The sequence below is a fragment of the Episyrphus balteatus genome, chromosome 1 (genome assembly GCF_945859705.1).
Source record: "Episyrphus balteatus chromosome 1, idEpiBalt1.1, whole genome shotgun sequence".
Classification (NCBI taxonomy): domain Eukaryota; kingdom Metazoa; phylum Arthropoda; class Insecta; order Diptera; family Syrphidae; genus Episyrphus; species Episyrphus balteatus.
The window spans coordinates 103,062,769-103,080,826 of record NC_079134.1 but is presented as its reverse complement, the minus strand read 5'-3'; the positions used below and the strand labels follow the sequence as shown (position 1 = coordinate 103,080,826).

General features: G+C 30.9%; 1 protein-coding gene across 4 annotated transcripts in view; it reads left to right on the top strand.

Moving 5' to 3' along the window:
- The first annotated feature begins 2,101 nt into the window (after window positions 1-2,101).
- The window catches only part of LOC129907149 (synaptic vesicular amine transporter), a 138,599-nt gene continuing 122,642 nt past the window's right edge, over window positions 2,102-18,058 (top strand). The window contains exon 1 of one of the 4 annotated variants that reach the window (XM_055983221.1): window positions 2,102-2,277. The gene's annotated coding sequence lies outside the window, so the exon portion shown is untranslated. Of the gene's footprint in view, window positions 2,278-2,355; window positions 2,472-18,058 lie in introns of those variants that run through there. The other 3 variants (XM_055983220.1, XM_055983225.1, XM_055983223.1) reach the window with 3 other exon arrangements.

Genomic DNA, 18,058 nt, shown 5'->3' with positions numbered 1-18,058 from the left:
TAAAATAAAATAAAATAAAATAAAACAAAACAAAACAAAATAAAATAAAATAAAATAAAATAAAAAAAAATAAAATAAAATAAAATAAAATAAAATAAAATAAAATAAAATTAAATAAAATAAAATAAAATAAAATAAAATAAAATAAAATAAAATAAAATAAAATAAAATAAAATAAAATAAAATAAAATAAAATAAAATAAAATAAAATAAAATAAAATAAAATAAAATAAAATAAAATAAAATAAAATAAAATAAAATAAAATAAAATAAAATAAAATAAAATAAAATAAAATAAAATAAAATAAAATAAAATAAAATAAAATAAAATAAAATAAAATAAAATAAAATAAAATAAAATAAAATAAAATAAAATAAAATAAAATAAAATAAAATAAAATAAAATAAAATAAAATAAAATAAAATAAAATAAAATAAAATAACTTGTTTTGCCGTTTTTAAAACTATATGCGAACAAAAAAGTTTTGTGTGGAAAATTTCCAGTTTAATGTCAAAATATTTATCAGCATATTATTTATTTTTATATTATTTGTTTGATCGTACTTCTGAATACAGTCAATCTCATTCTAATATGTAATGAGTGTTTGAATATGTAAAAATGCATATACTTTTGTTTTGGTCCGTTTTTGTTATTTTTTCTTAAAAAGAAATTAATGTTTAGTTAATATTATTTTTTATTTAATTCTATAAAAATATAAAATATATATATATAATATATATGCGATAAATATTAAACTACTGCGTTATTTGTTCAAATCTACTTCGACATTTTTTTTCAAAAAGTCTCATCCCTTATCGGGATAGATATCGGGACAGGGTCTTAATGTCGGGACTGTCCCGGCGAAATCGAGACGTCTGGCAGCCCTACGGTACAAAAAGGTGATCCGATATACGAATCAAGGCAATTCTTTGGAATTAAAAGTTGCTGTTGAGGCCTAGGTATGACTGGAGCTATAGGTACTGTATTTTGAATTAAACAATTTTTGCTGGTTTAACAAGCCAAAACCTTTTGAAAAACATTTTTGGCGTTCATTTTAGAAATAAAAATAGCATTTCCAAAAATTAATAATAAAACTGGCAATGCGACATATGTAAGTCAGATTTTACAACTTTTCAGGAGAAAGTTTTGAATTTTCGGTTTCAAATCATAACTTCTTGTTGACTTATATTATTATTCCTTGTTGCCACAGAAAATAGGTAGGTAGGTATGCCTTATATTATTAAAAAATTGGTGGTTTTTTCCTGAATAAATGAGATTTTTACACCCCACTTCTTAAAAGAATATTTTTTTTCTCCTTTGAGTCCATAGTAAAATAAAATGTACTCAACTTCTTTAGAAGTTTCACGTACTATACCAATACTTTAAACCCTGATATATGCACTTAATGTGAGCAGCAAAGTAAATTCTTACCTTCCCTACTACTAAAAAAATGCATCGCACACGGGATTAAGAATGTATGTACTTGTTGCTTCATTGTAATTCCACATGAACTCACATCAATCTAAAAAACTTTGAATAAATAGATTCAACAAGTACTAACCAAAGTGAATTCGTTTTGCACCATTTCTTTCCAACTAATACTAGGAGTTCCTTCAGAGAAACAATTATATTACGTTCCATCCCCAGCATCCATAAAAAAAACTTCATTCATTGTACAAGCAAATGTTTCCCCTTATCCAATATTATCCGATGTGAAGCAGAAGCTGGAATAGAACACTAGTTGCGCACATAGACATTTTCATGTGATATGTCCATTAGTTGCGTAATAATTCAACCACTTGTTAAATTGCCTGAAGCATGGTGAGGCGGACGAAAGGGGGGGGGGATTTTAACGTCATACACCATAGCATCTCTTCTTTGCCACACATCACCAGCTTTAATGGCCCTGTTGCTTCACTTCTATCATTGCTTTCATCGTAGAGAGAGAAGTTCGGATATGCTCTATATTATGGGGATGCTCAAGCTCATGCGGTTAAGGGTGGCATTAAAACGTCTCATATAACCAAGGATACAGAAACCGAGTGACTGAGTTTGCTATTCTGAAATCAGATAGCATCCTAACAGGACAATTCTCAGTGATAGCTTCAGTACGAGACAGGATCTCGTGGCAGCAGGAAGTGTTTTCTGCCTTTGAACTTAAAGTCGAAAAAAGCTGTCTGTGAGTGGTGTGCTAACAAAGTTTTAAAAAAATAGTTTAAGGTTACATTCATTTAAATCAGTGAATAATACAAGAAGAAAAAATAGTGACATTGAATGTAAGTGAGTGTTCGAAAGGAAAAGAGTTATCAATTAAAAACAAAAAAAAAAATAATTAAATGGTTTAAAGTTTTCTCTTGAAAGGACAATCTCACTTCTAATTCCAGAAGGTATTACAATTTAAGTAAACACTTATAGCTATCCATATTAAATTGTTCAAGATTGACCAAAATGGGCAGATACGAGTAGGTAGGTATGTAGTGCATGAAACACACATCACACTTAGCAAAACCACAAAACACTCCAAAACTCAAAAACAGTCCTTTCCACTTAAATCAATCGACTCGACTTTCGATTCGAATACGACAGACGGATAACTACTTGAGTAATTACCTCGAAAAAAAAGTGCGGGCGATTTTGGTTGCCCCTAAATAAATATATCTGAAGGGTGGTGGGTAATCATCATCATCATCTGTCCTCACAGCACACACGCTACTGAACAAACAAATTTTACTCCCCAAGCTAGAGGGTTGTAAAAAAACACAGCACAAAAAAAAACTTTCAATTGTTGAAGCTCTTATGGTTTGATTGGGGTCGATGAGTGAGTTCAACGTTTGTTTATTATAACTTGACTTTACAAAGGGGTTTTGGGATAAATGCCGGATTGGCTCGCTTTTCAGTTGCAGCATTTTTTTAAGTTACAAAGACACGATTTGTTTAAGGCCCCATGCCGCAATAGGAAGAACAGCTATTAAAACAACATTCCTTATCCATAAATAGTTTCTACATTTAACCAACGTAGTTCAAGGATTGTTTAAATAGCGCCATTCACCACCTTAAAGATTAATAAGATCCATTTAAAATTGATTTTGACACAAACGTCTTTATTTTTTAGAGCAATTATTTTTTTTTTTCAAAATGAGCTTAATAGCCCAGGAAAAATTGATTTTTTGAAGGAATAAAAATTAACAGGCTGATTTTTGGTATACAGCTTGGTGTAAGGGTGGTATACAATCGGTGAAAAGTCCTGAAGTTTCTTCTACGCTGTTCCCATTATAAGGGGTCAAAGGTCCCAAATTTTTTATTTTTAAAACGGTAGGTTGCATACAAAAATTATGTTCTAAAAAATTGAAGCTGAGGGTATTTTACAAAAAATTGTCATATAAAGTTTTTTTTTGTATCGCTTACCGTTTAGTAATTACAATCAAACCATCCCATGTAATTTGATTAAGAGCGGTGTTCATAGCCGTTGCTCAAGTTAAGATTTTTCTCAACTCCAGCAAGTTGAGAAATATTTCAAGCAATCGCTCAAGGGAATTGAAAATAGGGTTGTCACTTGAGTAAAGAAAAATCTTGTCTTGAGGAAATTTTTTTTCTCAATCTCGAAAATTTGGCTGATTTGAATTAATTGTCATCAGCAAAATATTATTTAAAAAACTTGCCTCCGGTTTATATCGTATTTGTCCAACATAGACATAGGTACTCGTCGAATTCGTCGACCCACTAGTACAACTCAAACAAATATTCGCGATTAATTTATTTTTGTATAAAATCAGTATAAATTTTAATTGTTAAATACAAAAAAAACAAACACTCGCAATGAAAAAAAACTAAAGCGTTTCCTCAAGTTAAAAGGCCTCCTCGCTTGAGTGAATGCTTAAGATATTTCTCAACTTGAGTGGCGACTACGACTTCCGCCCTAAATCTTAGATGCTATTATTTCAAAGACAGACATTTAGTTGTTTGTCCAGTTTTGGCTTTGTATTCGCAAAACAGACAGTACAACAAAAATCCATCTTTACAAATAGGTTTAATGCTTACAGTGATATTTTGTCCGTATTATAAGATAAACTTTAAACTCAAATATTTTCTTGAAACTTTGTAAAAATTTTAAAAGTGACAACTAAATTGACAGTCACAGCTGTCAGTCAGAGGATATAATATATGGAGTGCTTGTGCTGTTAGTTCCGTGAAGCTTTTATAGAGGGCTCTAGTTTCTTTAAGATTTTCGATGAGTGCATGCCTCCATTTTATTTTCATTTGATGGCTGTCATCAACAAGCGTGTTTATTTACAGCTGCGGAACCGGACTCTCACTGAAAAACGAAGGCAGCGACCCCTATCCATGCATATGGCGTTACAATGTATTAGGTATAGGAACAAGCACTCCATATATTAGGTGTGTTTTTTATTACCACCGGTCTTAACTGGACAAAAAAACGCCTCGGGTTTTAACCTGAAATCTTGGCAGCACTGTATATTGAATGTTCCGAAAACAGCAGACACAACAAAAATTTAGAGTTGTCATATTTTTCGCTTTCGTCCTTTTCTTGTATTTTTCATGTATGTTTTACAAAGAGATACAAAAATGTATGCTAGCAAAACTCACAATACACATAATAAAAATTTGATTGTCAAAAATGGGCACCAATCTGTCAGGTCGGCCTATAATTTTTATATTTCAATAGCAGTAATCAGGATATTTGTTTTTTTTTTTTTAATTTATAAAATGTCATTTGAAAAAATTTTTAATTAAAATAATAACTTTTCTTCGTGGTTCTCGGCGGAAAACGGTTAATAGTTATTAAAAAATAGTGGTGTGCGTGGTTTTTCGGTTTTTGTGCGTTTTTCGTCGGTAATTTAAAACAATTAAAAATTGCGGTAGCTGACATTGGTTGCCAAATTGTCATGTTTTGACAATTTGGCGACCAATGTCAGTTCCGAAGATATTACCTTCTTATGTGTGCTGTGAGCAAAACTAGTTTAATACATTTTGTCCTTCCAAACGTCAGTTTTCACGTTTGTAAACAAATTCTAAACAATTTATGAAAAAATTAGTTTGGTAGCACAGATTTAAAACTCTTCAAAAAATTAAGCCCAGAGAAATCTCCGGGCTAAACAACTAAGCCCAAGAGGCTAAGGTGTTGTTGTATTTAACATGTAAATTGCTTAGCCCAGACTGCGTTTTTTTGTCCAGTTAAGACCGGTTGTAATAAAAAACACACCTATTATTATATCCTCTAAGGTTGAAACCCAATGCAGTTTTATTGTGGTACGTACGCACTGCTACCTCATATTTTGTGGTGGTTTCCCGGAATGGAAAACTTACCAAAAATGTGTAGAAAGCTGAAAATTTGTAAACTTCTTTTTCACAAACCAATTGCGCTAGCGAGAAAAAAATATTTTTACCTACCCAGATAGACCGGATTTAAAAAGGTGTTTCAATCTTGGTTCAGGAATTTATCTCGCCGATTTCGGCAGATTAGCTGTCGATCAACTTTGGTTCAAGCATGCATTTTGTTATATAAACTTGAACCACTGCTAAATCTCAACTTAACCACCGAAGACCCAGTTGAACAAATATTAAATTTGTGGAGCAACTATTTTTATCTTCTGGGAGTTTTCATTAAACGGCTACAATTTGTATAACTGGCTCTAACACAGCGTCTCCACTGAGCATACAGCTGCCCAACATTAGAAAGTAATCCATTCCCCAACAGCACAATATTTCTCGCTGGGCAAATTATGTCACGTCGCACAGTGGCCCATTTAGCCAAAAGTGCTTGCAAAATTCATTTTTTGGGTAGGTCTATAATGAAGAACTTTTTAGATCACTGGATTCACAAATGTTTGGAGCTCGAGTATTCGAAAAAAAAATTCAATTTGGCTTATTTTTGTGCCTTATAGAGCAAGTCAAAGTTTATTGTTATTGTGTATGAAAAAAAAAAATCTGTTTTTTATTTTTTTTTCTTACCTTTGAGTGTTAAAACTAGGAAGAGGGCTTCTAAAACGTTTTGATTTTTTTTTCAAATGCTGTGTAATTATTTAACCCAAAAATTAAAAAAAAATTAAAAAAATAAAAAATTTTTTTTTAATTGTTTAACTTAATGTTTTTTGAAACACTGTTTTTTGCACACTTTTTCGGCTTCAAATTGCATAGAAAAATAAGATTCTCAGCTCAGCTGATTCAAAATCCTTATACAGGGTGATTCAGGAGTAATGTGCAAAAAGCTAGAGCGTAGAGGTTAGGTCGAGACAAGAAAAAAATCGTAAAGGAGGGGGGGTCTATTCCCCTTCGTTTAGCGGAGAGGGGCAATTTAAAAAAAAATTGACTTAATTTTGAAAAAAAATTATTAAAAATCAACGGTTATACTTAAAACAACCTGCTACACCTTTTTGTAAAGCCAAAACCCTAGTCTTTTACAAACATTTTAAACAAAGCCATTTTATGGCACAGTTTTTGAAAAATTAATTTTTAAAATCAAAACTTTGAAAAAAAAAATGGAAAAAAAAATTTCAAAGTAATTTTTTTGCAAAATTTCATGTAATTAAGTACTAATTTAGTTTTTAAAATGCTCTTATTCATTTTTAACGAAAACAGAAAACCAGTTTGAAAAATATCTTGTGATTTTCGAGAAATTAACAAAAAGCCAAAACTACTATTTTCTAAAAAAAACTCTTTATTTTTTGTTTTTACATGGCTGGACTTGTTGATAAATTAGTTTATGAAACATTAACCATTCGTCAACTATTTCTTAAACATTCAGACTTAAGTAAGGATACATTAAAGTGATACCGTATTGCATTAACCCTGAATTGATCAACTTTTTTCATTGATAGCACCTGAAAACTTACGTGAAAATTTTTCTTATTATGTCTGGGGTGCTCGCTGTCCATGGATTCTAGCTATAAGGCAGTATAATTGTTTTATTTTCATGAAAAACAATGAAATAGTACACAGCAGAGCTTCAAAAAAAAAAGTATCCTGAAAAACTACTCACGCCTACTCTTCACAAAATATTGGTCCATAGTCAAAATATCATCGAATATCAATCACTTCCACTTGGAGAACTGTCAGAAGAAGCCTAGTAGGGTAAAATTAAAGACTACAAGAAGTACAGATATCAAAATACGTGCAAAGTTTCAAGGATTCGGCAGAATGAAGACCTATTTAACATTCTTGCAACCTCACCGGATACACTTATTTCTTCCTTAAGGCATGTAAGAAACCAAAAAGATCTGAAAGAACAATACTGTCCAGAAATGATGAGTTTATTACAAATTACCCCGGACTTAAATGATAGTTTTAAAGAAATCTAGTGTTTTTTATAAGTTAATTTGTTACTTTTATGTTTTTTCACTGTTTGACTTGTAATATATCACTGAAATACATTATAAATGTACTTGCATAAAAATTAAAAAAAAAAAAATACTTTTCTTCCCACTGTTTCACTCGAATTGGTTCCTTTCCTTTTTCCCCGCAGTGTCACTTAACTCAGATTACTTCAGAAATTGATTTTTGACGATTGTATATCAAAATACCATTATGTTTACAACCTTATCTAAAACTTCTTACTTTAACACCAAATTCTCAAACACCTTGTAAAGTTTTTTTTTTTTTTTGAACTCACAATTTTCATAGCCTTGGAAATTTACATAAAGATAAAAAAATTGTGGCGATATCTTTATTTGTTTAGAAGATATTAATTTTGCAAGCAAAAAAGTCAAAACGGGCCACTGTGCGTCGTTCCATTTTATCTTTCGTGCTCGTGGAAGGTTTTCTCTTGAATGCAGAGGAAAAACGGTTCCTTTTACCTAAACATTCAAGAGAAAACTTTCTGCCTCCATTGGATTTTTCAAAGACATGTTCATTAACCGGGCATAGTTCATTCTCAGTGGAAAGCATTCGACAAAAATAAAAAAAAAGGTAGACAAAATTCCACACCTGAAAGAGAATAAGAACTTGATAGATGGGGATGAATTATATTTTGAGACAAAATGTATATTTCTTACCAAATGTCACCCAATTGCTCCAAAATCACCTTTTTCCAGAGCAGAAAAAAAACTCCTGAAATTTCGAAGTTTTTGGTGTTTTTTAGGCTGTGTGTGAATTGCGTTAAAATTTTTCACCTTTTGCGTGGTGAATAATGGGTTAAAATGTATCTATTTTGAAACAGAATAAAGCTTAGATCCATGTGAAACAAATATTTAATCTCTGGTTCAGCAGCTCTTATCTTTTGAAATAGGTGGTTAAGCTGGGGTTTAGCACTGGTTCAAGGTTTATATATGTTAAGCTGGTCAACTCCATCTTTCAACCAAAGTTGAACCACAGATAATCCGTCAAAATCGGCAAGTTAAATTCCGGAATCAAAGCTGAACCACGTTTGTAAATCTAACACTTAGAATTTGGCTTAGAAACCAATTTGTATAATGTATATGCTCTCTCACAAAGCTCTTTCATACAAGCCAAGCACCCGTACCACTACCAGTATCGCTACCGCATTGAGATGCGCAAATCAGTTATAAAGCCAGAACGAACATGGAAAGGTTCGTTTTTCGGTCGGAACTAGTTCCTGGAAACATATCCGAAGAACTATCAAGATTTAAACCATTATTTTTGAAAGTAGTATAAGTCCATGTAAAATAAAATGCACGACTTGCTCTTGCTCTTGCACTTTTATGTTAGTCTACTTGTAGATTTTAAAAGCTGGATCTATTTTAATATTGATATTGATATTTTTTTAAAATTTTGTTAAATGAAAAAAATTTTTTTTTGTTATTTGACTTTTTTGAGAAAAAATAAAAATGCAGTTTTATTGCCACTGCTTTAAATATTACGTATATAAAGTTTAATCAAAATCGTTAGAGCCGTTTTCGATAAATTCGTAATATCGTATTTTTTTGTATGGGAGGTATACGTTCTAAACGAGATATAAAAAAACAAAAAAAAAAACCAACTTTCAGAATTCCATAAAAATCATCTGTACGAAATTTGAAGAAAATCCATCCACCCGTTTAGGCTGTGGAAATGTGTACAGATGGACGCACAGACGTACAGACGCACGGACGGAATTGCGAGACCCACTTTTTCGGAGTTCTCCATCATCGTAATGTTGGTTTTGATTAAAACCTCAAATTTTTTTTTCGACACGAAACCAAACTTGCCCTATAGAGCAAATAAAAAATTTAAATTATGGGTATTCATGAAAACAAAAAATAAAAACTAAATCTTAAATGTAGCCCGTTTATAGGTCAGATTTAAAGATCGAATCGAAATTTCAATTCTATGATTCCAGTTCTATGATTATATCTACCAGATCGAAGAATCGAATTGAAAAAGAATCGAAAACACAGTTTTCTTTTAAATATATTGACAGTAAAATAGAAAAATCTAACCAAAACACAAGGGGCAAAAGAAAATAGATAACATAACGTGTATATAGGTACAACAAGTTTGGAAATAGGTATTATGCATGTTTTCGATTTGATTCAGCTCCCCGATTCGGATATGAACGTGTTACCCGCATTCAACTTGGATTCAAATCGCCTTATAAAAGAGGCAACTGAAAAAATGTTCGTGCGAATGCCGACTCGAAAGCTGAACACGAAGGAACTATACAAATATACTATACTCATTTGTGTGGTCCACGTTATAAGGCAAAAAAATAAACCATATAATTCATTACTTCCCCACCCATTATTTTGCTACAGACATCTATACCAACATATGCTGAAAGTTTTAGCTCTCAAAAGTTAAGGAAGAGGGCGCTCATCAGCTTTGAAATATTAGACTTTGTTACCCTTAATATCTGATTATAACGTAATAGGACTTGGCTTGCAGTTGCAGTTGGGATTTGGCTTAAATATGATAAGCACGCATGCTTCCGACAACCAAATTAATTATTTTCATGTTTCTTTGGTTTTGAGTCATTCACATTTCATTGAATAATTCTGTTTTGTTTAAACTTTAAGCAACAAATACTTACAGGCGAATTTAAATGAACAAAAAAAATCAGTGAAAACATCACTTAACTAGGTAGTGGTTTTTTATGAAAGAAAAACATATCATGAAAAACTTTACCACGTCACAATAAATAATAGCATTGTATACACTAGCATCTGTATGTCAAACATTTTGTGTTTGCTTTTTTTTTGTTTTAAACTCTGTAACAGTAGCGCCATGCGATCCATGATTTTTTTTTGTAGTTGTAGTTATACCTTAATCACTAAAATTAGTTATGGCGTTCTTATGTAATAAGCTTTGAATTTTTGCACCGCCTAGTAAACAAATCAACAAATTGACAGTTTGGAAAGGTTACAAAAAAAGTCTTTAACTCAGATATAAATAGGTACTTAAATCGACGATTTACGACGATGTTGCTAAAATGATATTTTAACATAAATGCCAATTTTTAAAACATAAAATTATGTTTGGATTTTGAGATATACCTAACGCTAAGAAACAACCTCGAAAACTGTAAAAAAAAGCGGCATTTTCGATTTTCTAACGGGAATATCTCAAAAACGTGATGTGATAGAATTTTTCTAACTTCGGATTCGAGAACAAAAAACCTATAAAAAAGTATACCTGGGTTTCTGTAACAAAAACTTAGTTGATCAGTGTTATCTTTCAACATTCTTGAAACTTAAGAACACGGTAAATATCTTCCAGATATAAAACATTGGGTGCACATTCTCAATATATAACGAAAATAATTTGGTCGCCGTAATCAGACTATTTTGCAGTGTGTGCGCCCACCGCGCCGCACCATTTGACTGATTTTGACTAGAATTTTAAAATGTGTACGCTTTATCAAACGATTGTAAATCATATTGCATGAAAATGAAAATACATATATTGATATTTTGCTGGTTCGACAAACATATTTAAGAACGCATTATTACTTAACCGGGGGGTATTTTATTTTCAAGAAAAAGATATTAGGAATTCTTTTATGGCCAAAGCTATATTTTAGGGGTATTTATTCATAGGTAAATTAAAGTTTTCTGCTGGCTTCGAAGATACATTTAGACCCGGTATTCAAAACATAGTCTGCTATTACAAGAGTCATTACTTTTACGAAAACCAATGAATTCGAAGGGGAAGCAGATGCAGAGTAATTTTTCTCTTTCGCACTCAACAAATAAAAAAAATCAGAACTTGAATAGCTGACTTTTGACCGTTCTTACGAATATGACACTCATGGTTTCAATCAATCAAACGTTCATCAAGCTATTACCTAAAACCTAGCGTTTTAGTGGAGTAACTACATAAACCTAAAAAATGTCAATATTAGGGAACCCGACCGAACAGCTCCAATTTTGATGATCTTTTTTACCAAACGTCAGTAATTAAAAATACTTTAACCTCGATAGGTTAGAAATTGTCGCTGTTGCCGTATTGATTTTTGAAAATTTAATTGAAGATTTTTGTAAACAAAAAAAAATTTTTTTTTTCAAAAATTTTGCTTAAATTAACTGATGCCAAAAGATTGCTTAGGAAATCTAAGGAAAAAAAAAATATACGGGGGTGAGGGACAACCTTCCATCGTTTAAGCGATAAATGAAAATTTCGCACAAATTGACTTCAAACACAAAAAAAAATTTGAACACAACGGCAACACCTACAATATTAAAATATACATTTTAAAAAAGTTAGAAGCTAATTCATATTTGTAAAATTAAAATTAAGTAAATTAAAAGAAGTGTTTTTGAAAAACTGGTCCTTAAACTCAGAATTAAAAAAAAAAAATACTGAACAAATTTTAACACGTCGTTTTTAAAACTTTTTCGTAATAAAATATGCATTTGTTTTTCAAAATTTTTGGAACTTTTTTTAATAGAAGTTTTTGAAAAAAAAATTAACTAATATTTTTTAAAGTTCAACTTTTAATTATTATAAAGTTATTTTTTCTTCATTCAACAGCTCTTATTATTGAAGTTTAAAAGCGAAATTTTGAAGGTCTAATTTGTCAAAGTCTTATGTAGAAAAAAATAATAATGTCATCAAAAAAATTAAATGACATTGAAGTACCTAATTTTATAATTATTTTTTTTTTTTTTCAAAAGTGTAATACATGTAGGTATTCAAAGTATTTTTTTTTTGTGTTTGGAGTCAGTTTGTGAGAAAATTGCATTTATCGCTTAAACGATCAAAGATTGTAACTAACTCCCATATTTTGTTTACTTAAATTACGTAGAAAGTCTTTTGGTATCATTTAATTTATGAAATTTCAGCAAAAAAATGGTTTTGTTTAAAAATAAATTTAATTTTAATTAAAAGTAATTAAACTACTTGTGCAGTAAATTGCAGCGGAACATGAATGGCAATTACTGTTAATGTTCATGAAAAAATAGTACCTAATCTGAAAATAAAAGAATAAATTAATAAATGTGCATGCAGACTCTCAAGTGCAGATTGTTCTCCTTGGTTTCTTACATTCAAATAGGTATAACATAAATTAAAATTGTATATTGTTATGTATTTAGAAACGTTTCCTTAATTAATCTTTATTTTTAGATAAATTCAAATCAAAATGCAGTTTTCATGTTTTTGCAATTGCACAATGCTTTTATCGGTTTAATACATAATTATTATGGGAATTGTAAATCAAAACACAAATATTTGAAAAAGTTTTATGTTAAATACATGACAAGTTTCATCTCCGAATGAACACATACTTTGTATTGCGTGTCAATAAAATAGACAGTTCCTCAACAAGCTGTATTCATTGAGTTGTACCTATGTACATACATATTGTTCAAGATTTTCACTTGCTCTATAGGGAAAGTATTGGTTTCGTATCGAAAACAAAATTTGAGGCTTTAATTAAAACCAACATTACGATGATGGAGAAGTCCAAAAGAGTACCTACGTCTGTGCGTCCATCTGTACACATGTCCACAGTCTGAACGGGTGGACGGATTTTCTTTAAATTTGGTACGGGTTGGGTTCGATATCCCACTTTTTATATTCCCGTTTTTTTAAATCCCGCTTTTAAAATCCCGTTTTTCATAATCCCGCTTTTAATAATCCCGTTTCTTATAATCCCGATTTTTAAAATCCCGTTTTTTACTATCCCGATTTTGCAATCAAAACTTAGTTGTTTTATTTTAAAAAATCGCACAACTAAGTTTTGATTGCAAAATCGGGATAGTGAAAAATTAAAACAAATTAAAAATGAGAGATTTTTCAAAACGCATTTAGCTAATTATAAGCTTTAACAAAAAATAAATATATGAAAAAGTAAACAATGTAATATTAAAAAGAAATCAATTAACAAACTAATACCTATTTACTTTTAAGTTTCCGAAGAACAATCAAATCGTGATAATCTCATAGATTTATAATAACTTAAAATGACTACAACACCTTAAATTAAGTACACACTACACAATCAAAACAAATTTCATTTAATTATATTTCAACTTTTAATCATTTTTTTTTTTTTTTTTAAGAAATACCGTTTTCATAATGTGTTGTAGGTGCATATTCTGCATGGTATAAAAAGAGAAGGTATGATCATCATTGTATAATATATTTCCATAGTATTATCATGAAGTGAAACGATCTTAGGAACTCTAGTGGTGACTTGAAAAAGCAGAATTTGTATGAAAAAAAACACACTGAGCGCCACCTCAAAAAAGTGGCGACATGAACTAATACTAAATTCGACTTCATGATAGTACTATAGAAATATATATACAATGATGATCATTAGAAAAAACTCAGTATCGAGAACTGTCAAAACTTATGGCTACTTAAGGTTTTGACAGCCCAGCTCATTGAAATTGTTGTTGTAAACAAATTTGTCTTGGAAATTGTTGTTGCTTTTGACTTTGCCAAATGCCAAACGTCAAAACCTTACCACCCCATTTTGTAAGATGGCGGCTCTAATGATCATACCTTGTCTTTTTATACCATGCATATTCTGTGGGCTTTACAACGCAAAAAATTAGTTTTACTAATTTTTTGTCTATTTCTTATCATTTTTTTTATTTATGTATTAGGCATGTATTTTGTAAAAAACGGGATTTTCGGGATTTGACGGGATTCTAAAATGTGAGATTTCAGAAGACGGGATTTAAAAAATCGGTATTTTAGTAGACGGGTTTTGAAACCTTTTTTTCGGGATTTTCGAAAAACGGGATTTTAAAAACCGGGATTCCGATACGCTCCCATTTGGTACAGATTATTTTTATAGAATTCTGAAAGTTTATTTTTAGCTTTATATCTCGCTTAGAAAGTGTACGTCCCAAAAAAATTATTCATGTTAAACCAAATAACTCAAAAACGGCTCCTACGATTCTGATTAAACTTTGCAGCCGTAATATTCAAAATGATTGCAATAAAACTGGATTTTCATTTTTTCCAAAAAAAGTCAAATAAAAACATTTTTTTTTATTTAACAAAATTTTGCCGTAAGTGTTGGTTCTTCCCCATTATACATTTTTTTAAAATTTATAGAGTCAGCTCATAAAATCTAGAAGTAAACTAACATAAAAGTGCTTTGAACTGCAAGAGCAAGTACGTACGACCCAGTCGTGCATTTTATTTATTTAAATTTCATTGTTTTTGTATGAGAAAATGTAGTCGCTTTCAAACAAGTCAAGAATATGTCGATGTTTAATTTAATTTTTAAGTAAATTGAAAACAATGTTTTTCCATTTTCTAGTAATTTTTTAAGTGCTAATATAGGTACATATAGAGCTGTATTGCCGCTGAAAAAAATGAATAGGGGGCCTAAAAAGGGGCCCGGACAAAAAAGGGGCAAAACATTTTTTAAATCCCGTTTCTAAAGCACTGTTTTTTTAGATTCCGCTTATAATAATCCTGTTTAAACAAAATCCCGTCCTACAATGTGAAAAAAATAAAATTTTTATTGCAAATAAAAAAAATTGCATTGAAAAAAAAAAATCAATGGAAAATGTGGTAAATATTTTTTTTAATATTCGTACACCTTTTACAATTTTGACAGTTAAATTAGCTATTTTAACTATAATAATAAAGCTAATGTAAGGTCAAATAGTCAAAATTGTAAAAAAATCGTCGAACATTAAACAAAAAATATTTAATAGTCTCAACCATTTTTTTATTTAAAATACATTTAGTACAGAGAAGCTGACATAAATCTGTGAATACCCTTCAAGCAAACGAGTCCGACCTCGGTCCGAATCCGCTCCGCCTGAGCCCGACCTTGACTACGAAACAGGTCCGACGGCGTGGGCGGCTCAAATTAGTATGGAAATTATAATCACCGCGGAGCCGATTTTACATTTATTGGTTTTTTCACCACGATTTCTCCTCCGATTTTGTGTTCATACACAAAAAGTTGCAAGTGTGTGAGTGCAACCCCGTTTTTCTCGGTCGGAGTGCCTTTTCTGAACTCAGTTTTCTTGCTTGAAGGGTAGATAACCGTTTATTCTTTTTTATGTTGGATTTTTGGAAAAACTGGTTGTTTTAGCAAGAAAAATATTTATAATTATAATTAAGTGACGAATGTTCATGTGCAAGTTCCTACAAGTTTATTAAACTCCCGTTTTTATAACCCCTTTTTTGGAATCAACCCAAGGTGTATTAAAAAAAAACGGGATTCTAATGGAATTTAAAAGCAGGATTATGAAAATCGGGATCGGGATACCAAACCCAACCCGTTTTGTAATATTCTTTTGATATTTATACACTAATTTGAACTTTGCTGTCCATTTTTCAGGATCTTGTCTAGGTTCTATCAAATTGAAGATTGAAATCATAAAATTGCAAGTGTTTCCATTCAAAGCTATGAGGCAAGATAAAAATGTTCACGACAAACTTAAACGAGTTTTAAAGTTACAGTTTTAAGTTAGTATTAATAAGTTTTTTCAAATTATTTATAGGTATGTACTAGGAATGTTGCGGATGTAGATTTATTCACATCCGCGGATGCGAATGCGGGATTTTGAAAGTTAAAATCTGCTGATGTTTAAGATCTTATTAATTAAAATAATGATACAGTTATTTATAACATTTTTAATATTTGTATTTAATAAGAGAAATTTAACTTAATTAAAATTAGACTTAATAAATAATAATACCGCTACCTTCATCAAGTCGATTAGAGAGAGGTTGGTAAACTCAGCCCACGCTACTTACTATTTATTCCCTAGGAACACTGCCTTGTAAATTGGGTAGAAATTGTTGTAAAAGTCTTATCCAAGAAGAGGGTCTTCCTCCACATTGGCTCTTTTTTTTTGTCCGCAAAGAAAGATCTCTATTAATAGCTCCGCATTTGCGGATGCGAATATTCGCAATATCTCTTCCCAACTAACAGTTTTGCTTCTATAAAGCTTTAAAGAAGCATGTATTAAGATTTATAGTAGCAAAATTGTTAGTCGGGTTGTACATACTCCAATTGCATGCCTACATTCTTCTTCCATTTTATATTCTTCCATAGCTTTCTCGCAATTCGATTTGATTAAATTCTGGAAAACAGAATCCAGATCTACGTAATTTATATCAACTCTTTAGTAGAGTAACTAAAGCAAATTATTAGGGAACCCTGCCGAACAGCTCTGATTTTGACGATTTTTTTTTTCAAACGTAGGTAATTAAAAATACTTTAAAGCCTATAGATTAAAAATTGCCGGTGTTGCCGTATTGTTTTTTAAAATTAAAATTAATTTTTTTTTTAACAAAACCATTTTTTTTGCTTAAATTTCATAAAACAAATGATAGCAAAAGATACTCTAGGTAATTTAAGGAAAATATATAAAAGGTAGTAAGGGACAATCTTCCATCGCTTAAGCGATAAATGCAATTTTCTAACATTCTGACCACAAACACAAAAAAAATATTTTGAAAACCACGGCAACACCTACAATATTTTAAAATACATTTTTAAAAAGCCAGAAGCTAATTCTTATCTCTTAAATTTAAATCCACTAAATTTAATCAAGACTTTTTGAAAAAATGGTCCTCAAACTCAGAATTAAAAAAAAAAATGTTATTAGAAAAATTTAAAATGACTTTTTTCCAAACTTTTTCTAATAAAATAACAACATTACCAACAACAACATTACCAACAACAACATCACCAACAACAACATCACCAACAAAAACATCAACAACAACATCACCAACAACAGTCACAACAATACCAGCAGCACCAACAACACCAAAAACAACCACGCCAACAACATCAACAGGAACAACACCACCGTCGAAAACAACACCAACAACAACAACAGCCACAACAACACCAACTACAGCAAAAACAAAATCACCAGCAACAACCAGAACTATATCAACAACAAAAGCAGCAGCTCCAACAACACAAACAACTACAGCCGCAACAGGAAGCAGATACTTATTCTTTTTGTAGTTTTAAGATTGTGGCGTATAATGTTAGTGGTTTTAACAATAAATTAATATTCTCGAGGTTTTTAGAGTATCTATATAGTTTTGATATTATCTGTTTATTAGAAACTCATGTAGAGGAGTACAAAATAGAAGAATTCAGAAATTACTTTCCCTCTTACGAATGTTCATGGACTCCTGCAAAAAGAACTGCAAGCAAGGGAAGAGCTAGCGGTGGTACTCTTATTGCAATAAAGAAAGAGATGCATAGAACTTTTCAAATAAAACAAATTGAAGAAATGAAATACATAGAAGTCAAAAGTCATGGTAATATTTTTTATATTCTGCCTGTCTACCTTAATTGCAACTATTGGGAACCCGATTTTGAATCGTTGTATTTTTAAAATTACAAAACTTGTTAATCATTGGAGATTTAAATGCAAGGACAGCGGCTGAAGAACCGGAAATAGCGATGACAGATCATAAACGTCAATCGAAAGATAAAAAAGTGAACGGAGAGGGTCGAAAGATCATAGAATTAGCAAATGAATTTGGTCTGAGCATATTAAATGGTGATTCTGAAGGTAACTTAGAGGGTAAATTTACATTTGTCGGGAAACAGGGTAGTTCTGTTATTGATTATGGCCTCATAGGTGGTGACTGGTGGACATTGTTCGAATTTTTTAAGGTCGGAAAGGAAACATTTTCCGATCATCTGCCAATAAC